This window comes from Somniosus microcephalus, chromosome 25 (assembly GCF_052327205.1).
Source record: "Somniosus microcephalus isolate GS21.2 chromosome 25, FLI_Smic_1.0, whole genome shotgun sequence".
Lineage (NCBI taxonomy): Eukaryota > Metazoa > Chordata > Chondrichthyes > Squaliformes > Somniosidae > Somniosus > Somniosus microcephalus.
The window spans coordinates 33,859,868-33,872,541 of NC_141011.1; the positions used below are offsets into that span (position 1 = coordinate 33,859,868).

A 12,674-nucleotide genomic window follows, 5' to 3' on the forward strand; every position below is an offset into this window, starting at 1 on the left:
TGTGAAAGTAGCTCAGGGATCAAACCTTAGACCAGAGGTGTCAAACTAATTTCCTATGGTGGGCCTGACATGATATTTGGCACTTGGCATGGAGCACATACAGAAAAAGTTATTAAAATAGAAATTGATGAAGATTAAATATTGGTACTTACATTTTTATTTTATTTATTGCTACTGCTGCTCCCTGATACCTGGCACCTCTTAGCTTGACCATTGCATCAACATTTGGAGGAAATGACTGAGCTGAGGCCTGTCTTGGATAGAAACATGAGGACCACTTGTCACTACAGATCTTTGTGCCCAACCACTAACCCTGGAAGTGAATTCCACAGCCTCACAAATCTCTGTGTGTAGAAGTTTCTCTTGATCACATTTCTAAATCTCTTACGTGTAATCATGTATCTATGGCTCCTCATCTTGACCCTTCAACCACTGTATCTATCCACCCCATCCCCTCTTACATCGAGTCTACAGTGAGGGGTGTGGTGTATATCTGACAGTGTTACTGCGAGGGGTGTGTGTCATATCAGTGTGTTAATAAGAACATAATATGAAGATAATAAGACGTAGGATCAGGAGTAGGTCATTTGGCCCCTTGAGCCTGCTCTGCCATTCAATAAGATCATGGCTGATCTGATCTTGGCCTCAATTCCACTTACATGGGGGGGGGGTGGTTATATCCTCATCTTGACCCTTCAACCACTGTATCTATCTACCCTATCCCCTCTTACATTGAGTCTACGGCACAGTAACAGGCGATTCGGCCCAACTAGTCTATGCCAGCATTGATGCTCCACATGAGCCTCCTCCCACCCCTTGTCATCTAACCATAATAGCACACCTTTCTATTATTTTCTCCCTTGTAAGATTATCTAGCTTCCCATTAAATGCATCTACGTTATTTGCCTCAACTATTTCTTGTGGTAGCACATTCCACATTCTAACCACTCTTTGTGTAAAGAAGTTTAATCTGAATTCTCTATTGGATTTATTAGTGACTATCTTATATTTATGGCCCATAGTTTTTGAATCTCCTACAAGTGGAAACATCTTCTCTACCCTATCAATCCCCTTCATCATTTTAAAGACCTCTATCAGGTCTCCTCTCAGCCTTTTCTTTTCTAGAGAAAAGAGCCCCAGTCTGTTCAATCTTTCCTGATAGTTATAACCTCTCGGTTCTGGTGTCATCCAGAAATTTGTTAAACATTTCTATCATATTGTCCTGGAATATGTGTTGAATATGAGAAGGATGAATTCTAACAAAAAGGGCAGAAAGTCAGAATGAGCCTGAGACTGAGCCACCGACCTTTCTGCTCAGGAATATACTTGTCTTGTTTGACTTCCTGTACTCCTGATCTGGTATACAATCACAAATGGCTTCCTTGGCGATCATTAGCTATAACCCACAAGCATATAACATTCTGCTGCACACACCTTGTCAGCATTATCTCTGGGTCCTCCACAGTGGGGAGGAAAACTGCAAGAAGAAAGGAAAAGAGGAGCCCTTCCTTCCCATGGTAATCTGCGTGCTGTACTCTGTAACCTTTATTGTTCAAATAAATTATCTCCCTTCTGGATTTCTTCAAGGTTTCTTTGGATGATCTCCCACCCTCACAGTGAATATAGACAATGCAATTGAATCATGCTATTGGTTTGGCACCATTTAGGGTTAGTAGTTATTGGTTAGGATTTGGGTTAGTGGTTGGGGCTAATGATTGGAGTGTTAGGGTTGGGTACTAGGGTTAGGTTGTTAGGCTTAGGCGTTAGGGTTAGAAACCACTCTTGACAACCTAATTGTCACTAGATACAATGCTTTTCATTTTATGTTTTTACTATGGCTTACGAATTGTTCATTCATGGAACCTTCTTTCTAGCCCGAGCCCAATTTTATCCCTGCTTTCACAGCTACATTTCTCAGAAAAAGGTATCAAGGACATCAGACTTTAGGTTTTTGGCACAAGAACAGGCAAATCTAGGTGTTGCGCTGGTCACATTTAGTCATCAGTCTGTCTGCAAAGGGCTTCTGACAATAACCTGTTACAAGGCCCCCACCAGTCGCCATCTGATTCCCCTGTCATATCTTCACCCATTAGCCACTAGAGCTTGTTTCGCCACCATGACCACTGCCCATACTGAGGCACTCTGATTTCTATTTTATAGGGAGGTATAGTGGTCCCTGGGTTTGATCACCCGGTGTAAGTGGTCCCTGGATTTGGTCTTTTTGATGTAAGTGGTCTCTGGATTTGGTCTCAGAGTGTAAGTTGTCCCTGGATATGGTCTCATGATATAAGTGGTCCCTGGATTTGGTCTCTCACAGGAAACTCGCTGTCACCGTCTCTCCATCCCAGCCAGCTTCACTCACCGGCTTTTCATATTTCTCTCAGCTCTTTTTTTTTCATGATGTGGAGATGCCAGTGTTGGATTGGGGTGGACAAATGTAAGAAGTCACACAACACCAGGTTATAGTCCAACAGATCCGACCAAAGAACACACCCGCCAACTCAACAGACTGATCAAGACCTTCGATCCAGACCTTCAAAGCAGCCTACGCGCTCTCATCCCACGTACTCCCCGCGTGGGAGACTTCTACTGCCTCCCTAAGATGCACAAAGCCAACACACCCGGACGTCCTATTGTATCAGGCAACGGAACCCTGTGTGAGAACCTCGCTGGATACGTCGAGGGCATCCTGAAACCCATCATACAGGGAACCCCCAGCTTCTGTCGCGACACTACAGACTTCTTACAGAAACTCAGCACCCATGGACCAGTTGAACCAGGAACACTCCTCACCACGATGGACGTCTCGGCACTCTACACCAGTATCCCCCGCAACAGCCTCAGTACTCAACACCAACAACAGCCAATCTCCAGACGCCATCCTACAACTCATCCGCTTCATCCTTGACCACGTCTTCACCTTCGACAACCAGTTCTTTACCCAAACACACGGAACAGCCATGGGGACCAAATTCGCACCCCAATACGCCAACATCTTCAAGCACAAGTTCGAGCAAGACTTCTTCGCTGCACAGGACCTCCAACCAACGCTATACACCAGATACATCGACAACATTTTCTTCCTATGGACCCACGGCGAAGAATCACTGAAAAGACTACACGATAACATCAACAAGTTCCATCCCACCATCAAACTCACCATGGACTACTCCTCAGAATCGGTTTCATTCTTGGACACACGAATCTCCATCAAAGACGGACACCTCAGCACTTCACTCTACCGCAAGCCCACGGACAACCTCACGATGCTCCACTTCTCCAGCTTCCACCCCAACCACGTTAAAGAAGCCATCCCCTATGGACAAGCCCTGCGAATACACAGGATCTGCTCAGACGAGGAGGAACGCGATGGACACCTACAGACGCTGAAAGACGCCCTCGTAAGAACGGGATATGACGCTCGACTCATCGATTGACAGTTCCGACGGGCCACAGCGAAAAATCGCATAGACCTCCTCAGAAGACAAACACGGGACACAACCAACAGAGTACCCTTCGTCGTCCAGTACTTCCCCGGAGCGGAGAAACTACGCCATGTTCTTCGCAGTCTTCAACATGTCATTGATGACGACGAACACCTCGCTAAGGCCATCCCCACGCCTCCACTACTCGCCTTCAAACAGCTGCCTAACCTCAAACAGACCATCGTTCGCAGCAAATTACCCAGCTTTCAGGAGAACAGCGACCACGACACCACACAACCCTGCCACGGCAACCTCTGCAAGACATGCCAGATCATCAACACAGATACCATCATCACACGTGAGGACACCACCCACCAGGTACATGGTACATACTCATGTGACTCGGCCAATGTTGTCTACCTCATACGTTGCAGGAAAGGATGCCCCGGAGCATGGTACATTGGCGAGACCATGCTGACACTGCGACAACGGATGAACGGACACCGCACAACAATCGCCAGGCAGGAGCGTTCCCTCCCAGTCGGGGAACACTTCAGCTGTCAAGGACATTCAGCCTCCGATCTTCGGGTAAGCATTCTCCAAGGCGGCCTTTGAGACACACGACAACGCAAAATTGTCGAGCAGAAACTGATAGCCAAGTTCTGCACTCATGAGGACGGCCTCAACCGGGATCTTGGGTTCATGTCACGCTACATGTAACCCCACCTGACGTAGAGTTATCCAGACTTGAGTCGTCGTTGGCTTGTTCTCTATACACAGATGCGGCCAGACCTGCTGTGATTTCCAGCAAAAAAAAATTTTTTGTTTCGTTTTTCATAGACACCAGCATCTGCAACATTTGACCCCTTGTGACCCCACCTCATTGTTCTTTGCTGTAATGTCTTCCTGACTGACCTGTTTGGACACCATTCACACCTTTGATTGTTGTGATTATCTCTCTGCCGAGGTGTGATAAAGGGCAGTTAGAAAGATTACCTGTAATCATCTGGCAGTATTCTATGACTATATGCTGTGCCTATATGCATCTCTCCACTTCACCTGAAGGAGCAGCGCTTGGAAAGCTTGTGATTTCAAATAAATCTGTTGGACTATAACCTGGTGTTGTGTGACTTCTTACTTTTTTTTCAGCCTTCATGTTTTGCCCCTTTTAATTCCGGACGAAGCTGGTCCTCTCCCCGCGGAACACCTTCTATTATCAGATATATCTGATTTTAGGCGTTATCTAACCGGTGTGCAGGGGACCCGCGACAGAGCGCGCGCGGGCGGTTGTCGTGCGCGTGAGCGGAGCTTAAACCCCAACCGCCAGAGCGCGAGAGGCCGGAGAGCGGGAGAAGGGGAGGCTGTGATTGGAGGAGTCGCGAGCTGCGCATCAAAAGTCAGCGGCATAAAGCGCGAGCGGGGGCCGAGTCTCCGAGGCCCGGGACAGGCCGGCTTCGGATCCGCTGTTTGGGATTCGGGTGTCAGATGAAACGGTTCGTGGGGCCCCGGACCGTCTGTTTGACACTGTGGACCGTCCTAGTACCACACCGAGCACCGCGGCTGCAGACTGGGCCATGGGGGCAGGTCTCCCTCGCAGTTTGGATTTAGGTTTGTACTTAATATAGGTAAAGGTAAGATGGAGTGATCGAGGCGCCTGATGGAGGCTGTGGAGCGTATTGGGATAGCCACTCAGTGCAGCCCTCCGGGACTATGAAAGGAGAGTTATTAGCAGTGTGAAGCTATCACTTGCTCTACTGCTGGGAGCTTCTTATTTCTTCAGTTTCCAGTTGGGTTTATGGGTCTGAAATGAAATAAATTAATGAGGAGTGGAGCAGCGATCCAGTCTGGGAGCAATTACTTGCTATTAAATGAACACAATATGATTACAGTACGCTTTTAAGTATAATAGGGACTATTGTTTGTTTTAACCTTTTTTTTAATACTTTTTATTGAAAAGTTTTCAAAAGATTTGCTGTCATAAAACAGATCCTGATAGTTAGAAAGGGCATAACGGGTGTGAGTTTTGGAAGTGTGGGGCTCACCAAGAACATGGGTCCAGACGCAGTGGGATACATCTTGATTTTCTGCGATAGTGTAAATTTGATGATCGTGAATGGGCAGCCCGTTTTACATCTCTTCTGACCCGTGAATTCAATAGAAATAAAAATCGTGAAATGTAAAACGTGCTACCAATTTACTATCACCTGTTTTACATCATCTGAAAGACGGCACCTCCAACAGTACTGCACTGGGAGTGTCAGCCTGGATAATGTGTTCAAGTCTCTGGCATGGGGCTTGAACCAAGGACCTTCTGACTCAGAGGCAAGCATGCTACTGATTGAGCCATGGCTGACACCTAAAGAATGCATACTTGGCTCATGACTCCTCTCAGGAATCCATTCTCACTGGCTGAACTGCACTATATTCAGGTCCATGGGTCAACTAGAGGTTTCATCGAGCAGACCATTGGCTGCCTGAACGCATCTAGTACATCCAAAGAAGAATGTCCCATATGATGGTGGTTTGCTCTGCAACAGGGACATTGCATGGAGTCACCATTGGACAAGGATCATCAGCATGATGAGGGAAAGGACACTGATGATATAGAATCATTGAAATTTACAGCACTGAAGGAGGCTATTCGCCTGTTGTGTCTCTGCCGGCTGAAAAAAAGCTGTCCAGTCTAATCCCAATTTCTAGCTCTTGGTCTGTAGCCTTGTAGGTTACAACACTTCAAGTGCATATCCAAGTACTTTTAAATGCAATGAGGGTTTCTGCCTCTACCACCCTTTCAGGCAGTGAGTTCCAGAACCCCATCATCCTCTGGATGAAAATATTTCTCCTCAACTCTCCTCCTATCCTTCTACCAATTACTTTAAATCAATGACCCCTGGTTATTGACCTCTCTGCTAAGGGAAATAGGTCCTTCCTATGCACTCTATCTAGGCCCCACATAAATTTATACACCTCAATTAAATCTCCCTCAGCCTCCTCTGTTCCAAAGAAAACAATCTCAACCTATCCAATCTTTCATCATAGCTAAAATTCTCCAGTCCTGGCAACATCCTCGCAAATCTCCTCTCTACCCTTTCTAGTACAATCACATCTTTCCTGTAATGTGGTGACCAGAACTGGATGCAGTACTCTAGCTGTGGCCTAACTAGTGTTTTATATAGTTCTAGCGTAACCTCCTTGCTTTTATATTCTATGCTTCGGCTAATAATGGACCCATATGCCTTCTTAACGATGCGGTCTCCTCTACATTGGGGAGACCAAACGCAGATTGGGTGACCGCTTTGCAGAACACCTCCGTTCAGTCCGTAAGGGTGACCCCGAGTTTCCAGTTGCCTGTCATTTTAATTCACCGCTCCATTCCCACTCGGACCTCGCCGTCCTTGGCCTCTTGCATTGTTCCACGGAAGTTCAACGTAAACTCGAGGAACAGCACCTCATCTTCTGATTAGGCACTTTGCAGCCTTCCGGACTCAATATCGAGTTCAACAATTTCAGATCATAACCTCGGCCCCTATTACATTTTTACTTATATTTTTTCCACCCCTTTGTTTTGGGTCTTCCCTTTCCCCCTCCCCCCCCCCCTTTCCTTTTTTTTCTCTCTCCCACATGGCAGCTCTGTCTCATCCTGCCAGTACACTTCACACTTAATCTCAGCCGTCTTTTGTCTCCACTTGTCCTTTTACCATTTCGTCTGGTTTTGAATACCTCTTAATGTCTCTTTTACTTCTTTTGTTCTATCGCAGCCCTGCCTTCGATCTATTTTATTTCCTTTCCAGTTTTGAAAAAGGGTTTCAACCCGAAACGTCAACTCTAATTTCTCTCCATGGATGTTGCCTGGCCTGCTGAGTTTTTCCAGCATTTTTTGTTGTTATTTTGGATTTCCAGCATCTGCAGTATTTTGCTATCGTGCCTTCTTAACCACCCTATCTACCTGTCTTGCTACCTTCAGGGATCTGTGGACATGCACTCCAAGGTCCCCTTGTTTCTCTATATTTCTCAGTATCCTACCATTTATTGTGTATTTCCTTGCCTTGTTAGCCCTCCCCAAATGCATTATCTCACACTTCTCTGGATTGAATTTCATTTGCCACTTTTCTGCCCACATGACCAGCCCATCGATATCTTCCTGCAGTCTACAGTTTTCTTCCTCACTATCAACCACACAACCAATTGTTGTATTATCTGCAAACCTCTTAATCATGCCCCCTACATTAAAGACTAGGGGCTGGATTTTGTCATTGGGGTGGGCTGGGGTTGTGTCATCCGCTTTTCATGTTATCCACCCGATTCCAAATCGATGTGGGAGATTGATGCGATTTTCACATAATTGGGCAATTGCGTTCCAGCTTGTGGGAACCTATGGCCCAATTCGTTTTTTCAGTCTGAAACTCGCCTCTGATGACGTCATCATTGCTGCTGCATTTAAGGTCTGCAAGAAGCCTTGCTTCTTCTGCAGACTGCCAACCTTTTGGCTTTTGCAGTGAGAGGGACCTGGAGGCAGAATGAGCAGCGGGAGACCTAAGACTGCACCCAGATTTGATGACGTCGCCCTGCGAGCTTTGGTGGAGGGAACAAGAGCGAGTAAGGAGGTGCTCTTCCCTTCAGGGAGGAAGAAGCCTCCCCAGCAGACGAAGGCTGTGTGGATCCAGGTGGCCCAGGAGGTCAACTCGTTGTCGATGATCCGCAGAACCTGGCTTCAGTGCAGGAAGAGGTTTTATGACCTGCGCACTGGAAAAGTGAGTATGACTTTGCCATCACCCTCAATCTGATCCCCATTGCCTCTCCTCACCAGCACTCAGCTTTAGCAACCTCTTCCTCCACATCCCACTTGACACTGACATCCCTGCACCCTTACCCATTCCCTCTCTCTCTATGGTCACATTCACCTAACTATTCGACTATGCAGCCCTCACACTCCCTATCACTGTAATGCTATGAAAACAACTTACAAAACACAGGGAGGGCCCTTGGTCTTGCCAACTCACTCCATCTTTGTCTCCTTCTAAGCATCTATGCTATGGATTCTCTACACTCACTCCTTCATTCGCACTCAAACTCCACTTGTCTCCCTCATTGCAGGAAAAGAGAGCTCACAATAAGAGGGAAAGAGTGAGGACAGGAGGAGGGCCACCCTCAGTAGCCCACCTCACCCCTTGGGAGGAGGCAGTCCTGGAGATCGTGGGACTCAAGGACGATGTGCAAGTGGGGGACGGACAGACGGGTGCATCAGAGAAAGCTGGTGACAGAATAGTTTTTCATCTCATTGACATTGCATGAGTCGCTGATAATGATTCTGAAGCTCAAACAGATGGACTTATGATCATCTGCAATGTGCATGTAACCTTGGCCTCACATCTCTGACTCTTTCCTTTACTCCCCCACAGGACCATTGCAACCACCCGTCCCCACTATCCAGGAGGAACAGCCTGAGCCTCCAGACTCCTCAGAGGAAGCTGCAACCTCTGAGGGTGCAGCGTCAGCAGAATTCAGCCAACCCAGCACCAGCGCAGACACTCACACCTCGGTGGGACCATCGTGAGATAGAGTAGTGTTGTCACCTGGTGTATCACAGCTCACAATTGAGCATCGGGTGGGATATGTGTCGGTGCAGGCTCGATGGGCTGAAATGGCCTCTATCTGCACTGTGGGGTTTCTGTGATTCTGATCAGATTGTGGAGACAGGGACAGCAGTGGAGCGTCCTAGTCGGAGGGCGCAGGACTCTCCCAGCTCGGCTCAGCTGCATGTCGACCCTCTGCCTCTGGGTCCATCCAGAAGAACAGCGGTGCTGGAACTCCAGGAACAGGTGCAGGAGTCTCTGGCAGGTTTTGTCTCCAGGGTCGCTGCAAGTGTGGAGCGAATGGAGGAGTCCATCGCGAACATGAGCATAGCCTTTGTGGAGTCATTGCCGCATGAACGCAGCACCACGGAAAGGATGGCAATCTCCATGGAAAGGATGGCTACAGTAGACGAGAGGATGGCTACGGCCATGGAGGAGCTAAGTCGCCAGAGTGTAGAAAACATGGTGAGTGTTCAGAATAGACTGACATCTCTGGAGGAGCAATGGTCAGCTATTGAACAGAGAAACCAGACCTTCATGGAAGTCCTTCTGAGTAGGACAGCCAGTGCAGATACGGGTCCCCATGGCCCCCCTGATGTGCAGCAAGGTGCTCTCAAGCCACTTGCAAGCGCTGAGGTGGACATGACCCATGAGAGGGATGTTGGTGGCAGAGAACAAGGAAGTGGGGGCTCCTCTCCAAGCGCTCACACTTCCATGCCACTGCCAAGTCCTCGGTCAGAGCCCCACCACAGTCCCCACCCAACTGAGATCGGCGTCTCAACCCCTGCACCGCCGCAGGAGCAGCAGACTGTTGCCGAGCCCTCACAGGTTTGCAACCCCAGAGGACGCCCGCCAAAGGTGTTGAGACAGGAGCAGTGAGAAAGGGGCCTCCACATCTGCTGAAGCCACAGGGGAAGCACCACGTAGGAGCACGTGTAAGAGAAAGATACTGCACAAATAGTCACAAGGGTAGTCACTTGGGTGAAATGTGTTTATTTTTAAAATGCCATCAGTTGGTTATTGTAAATAAAAATTCTGATGACAACTGTTGCAGTTGTGGCGTGTGCCATTTCGCAAATGGGACTTCCATATTGAGGGCTTAAGATTACTTGCAATTGTCAGTATGGTGGTCAGAGTGCTAGGAATCCGCTGGTTCTTGGCCATTGTCGATGCTCTGGTAAGAAGCTGCGAGGCAAAAGTGCTTGATTGGCTAGGCTAAGCAAATCTGACCAAGATGAGTGCGTTCCTTGCATCCCGGGCAGCAATGTTCTCGCGTACTGCTGCTGCTGGTTGATGGGCCTCTGCAAGATGTTCGTTTTGCTCTCTTCCTCCTCCTCCTTCTCATCTGAGGAGGATATGTGAGGAGCCACTTGGTCCTCAGGAATCTGCAAGCCATGACGCTGTGCCATGTTGTGAAGTGCACAGCAAACCACGACGATTCTGGAGACCCTGGCTGCTGAGTACTGCAGGGCTCCACCTGATCTATCCAGGCATCTGAAGCGCATCTTCAGCATGCCGATGGTTTGCTCGATTATGGATCTGGTGGAAATGTGGCTGTCGTTGTCGCTCTCCTCAGCTTTGTTGGATGGGCTCCTCAACGGCACCATTAGCCACGTCTTCAGGGGATAGCCCTTGTCTCCAAGTAGCCATCCGTTAAGTTGGTCTGGCGGACTGAAGAGCGGAGGTATACTCGACTGGCACAATATGAAGGAGTCATGGCAACTGCCAGGGTACTTGGCACAAACATGCAAAATTTCCTTCTTGTGGTCACACACCAGCTGCATGTTGAGGGAGTGGAAGTCCTTGCGGTTGACAAAAATACCTGGATTATGATGGGGTGTCTTAAGGGCCACGTGTGTAGTCAATGATGCCTTGCACCCTTGGAAAGCCTGCCAGATTAGCTAATCCAACCGTACGTGCCGTGATACTTGCTTGATCCTTGGAGAAATGGATGTGATTGTGCGCGATGGCAAAGAGGGCATCAGTTACCTGCGTGATGCAAGTGTGTGCAGCCGCCTGGGAGATGCCGCTGATGTCTGCTGCTGATCCCTGGAATGAGCCTGAAGCAAAAAAGTTGAGTGCGGTGGTGACTTTGATGGCCACTGGTAAGGGGTATTCACCTCCTCTGGGCTCCAGGTCTTGCTGCACCATTGCGCAGATGTCACCCACTACCTCTCACGAAAGCCGGAGCCGCCTTTGGCATTGCTGCTCACTCATGTTGAGGTAGCTGATTCTCTGTCTGTAGACCCTGTTTGGGGGGTATCTCCTGCGCCGACAGGCTTCCATGGGCTGGTGCCTTCTGGCCTGTGCAGCTTCAGGTGGGTGAGCAGCAGCTTGGCGTTCCTGTTGTTGCCGCTGCTGTTGGTGCTGCTGTTGTTCATGGTTCTGCTGCTGGCGCGGCTGGTCTTCGTCCTCATCTGATGTCCAGGAGGAAAGGAAATAAATGGTTCCTAAACTGAGGCATCTAGCAGAAGCAGAGGAAGCGCTCAGTCAAGGTGGCGAGAGGGGTTTCCCAGGAGGTCACACTGGAGATGGGTGTCAGGCTCCAAACTTCCACAGCTATGGTTATGCCTGCTAAAAGTTCCCCAGACCTGAGACAACAAAGTCCTGCCACCTGCAAATGATGACTGATCAAATCTCCTATTTAATGGTGTAGCTGCAGCTGATAGTCAGCAATTCAATTGTGCTCCCGCCAGGTTTCACCGTGTTTCAGAGGAGACGTGAATCACGTGGAAAACATGTTAAAATCGGAAAGGCTTCTCAAAATGGGATTATAGAGGCAATTTAGTGGTTGTTAAGGGCCTATCCCGCCTCTTGGAGGCGGGACGGAGACAGGATCAGAAACCACACATTTGGGAAAATTGCTTGGAGGCGGGGTCAGGCCCACCCGCCACTTTTGGCAATTTTAACACCCCACACGCCTCCATTCCCGCCTCCTCGGGCCTGGCAAAATCCAGCCCTAAATCATTGATATATACCACAAAAAGCAAGGGACCTAATACTGAGCCCTGTGGAACCCCACTGGAAACAGCCTTCCAGTCACAAACACCAGTCGACCATTACCCTTAGCTTTCTACCACTGAGCCAATTTTGTATCCAACTTGCCACTTCCCATTGGATCTCATGGGCTTTTTACTTTTTTTTTATTTATTCCTGCGATGTGGGATATTGCCCATCCCTAATTGCCCTTGAGAAGTGGTGGTGAGCCGCCTTCTTGAACCGCTACAGTCCCTGTGGTGAAGGTACTCCCATAGTGTTGTTAGGGAGGGAGTTCCAGGATTTTGACCCAGCAATGATGAAGGAACGGTGATATATTTTCAAGTCAGAATGGTGTGTGACTTGGAGGGGAATTTGGAGGTGATGGTGTTCCCATGTGCGTGCTGCTCTTGTCCTTCCAGGTGGTAGAGGTCGCGGGTTTGGGAGGTGCTATCGAAGAAGCCTTGGCGAGTTGCTGCAGTGCATCTTGTAGATGGTACACACTGCAGACATGGTGTGCCAGTGGTGGAGGGAGTGAATGTTTAAGGTGGTGGATGGGGTGCCAATCAAGTGGGCTGCTTTGTCCTCGATGGTGTTGAGCTTCTTGAGTGTTGTTGAAGCTGCACTCATCCAGGCAAGTGGAGGGTATTCCATCACACTCCTTACTTGTGCCTTGTAGATGGTGGCAAGGCTTTGGGAG

The 12,674-nt window shown here is 48.6% G+C and overlaps 1 protein-coding gene across 1 annotated transcript in view; it reads left to right on the forward strand.

Moving 5' to 3' along the window:
- The first annotated feature begins 4,733 nt into the window (after positions 1-4,733).
- Positions 4,734-12,674, forward strand: part of LOC147100671 (matrix remodeling-associated protein 8-like) — a 110,122-nt gene continuing 102,181 nt past the window's right edge. The window contains exon 1 of the mRNA XM_085967165.1: positions 4,734-5,033. The gene's annotated coding sequence lies outside the window, so the exon portion shown is untranslated. The remainder of the gene's footprint in view (positions 5,034-12,674) is intronic.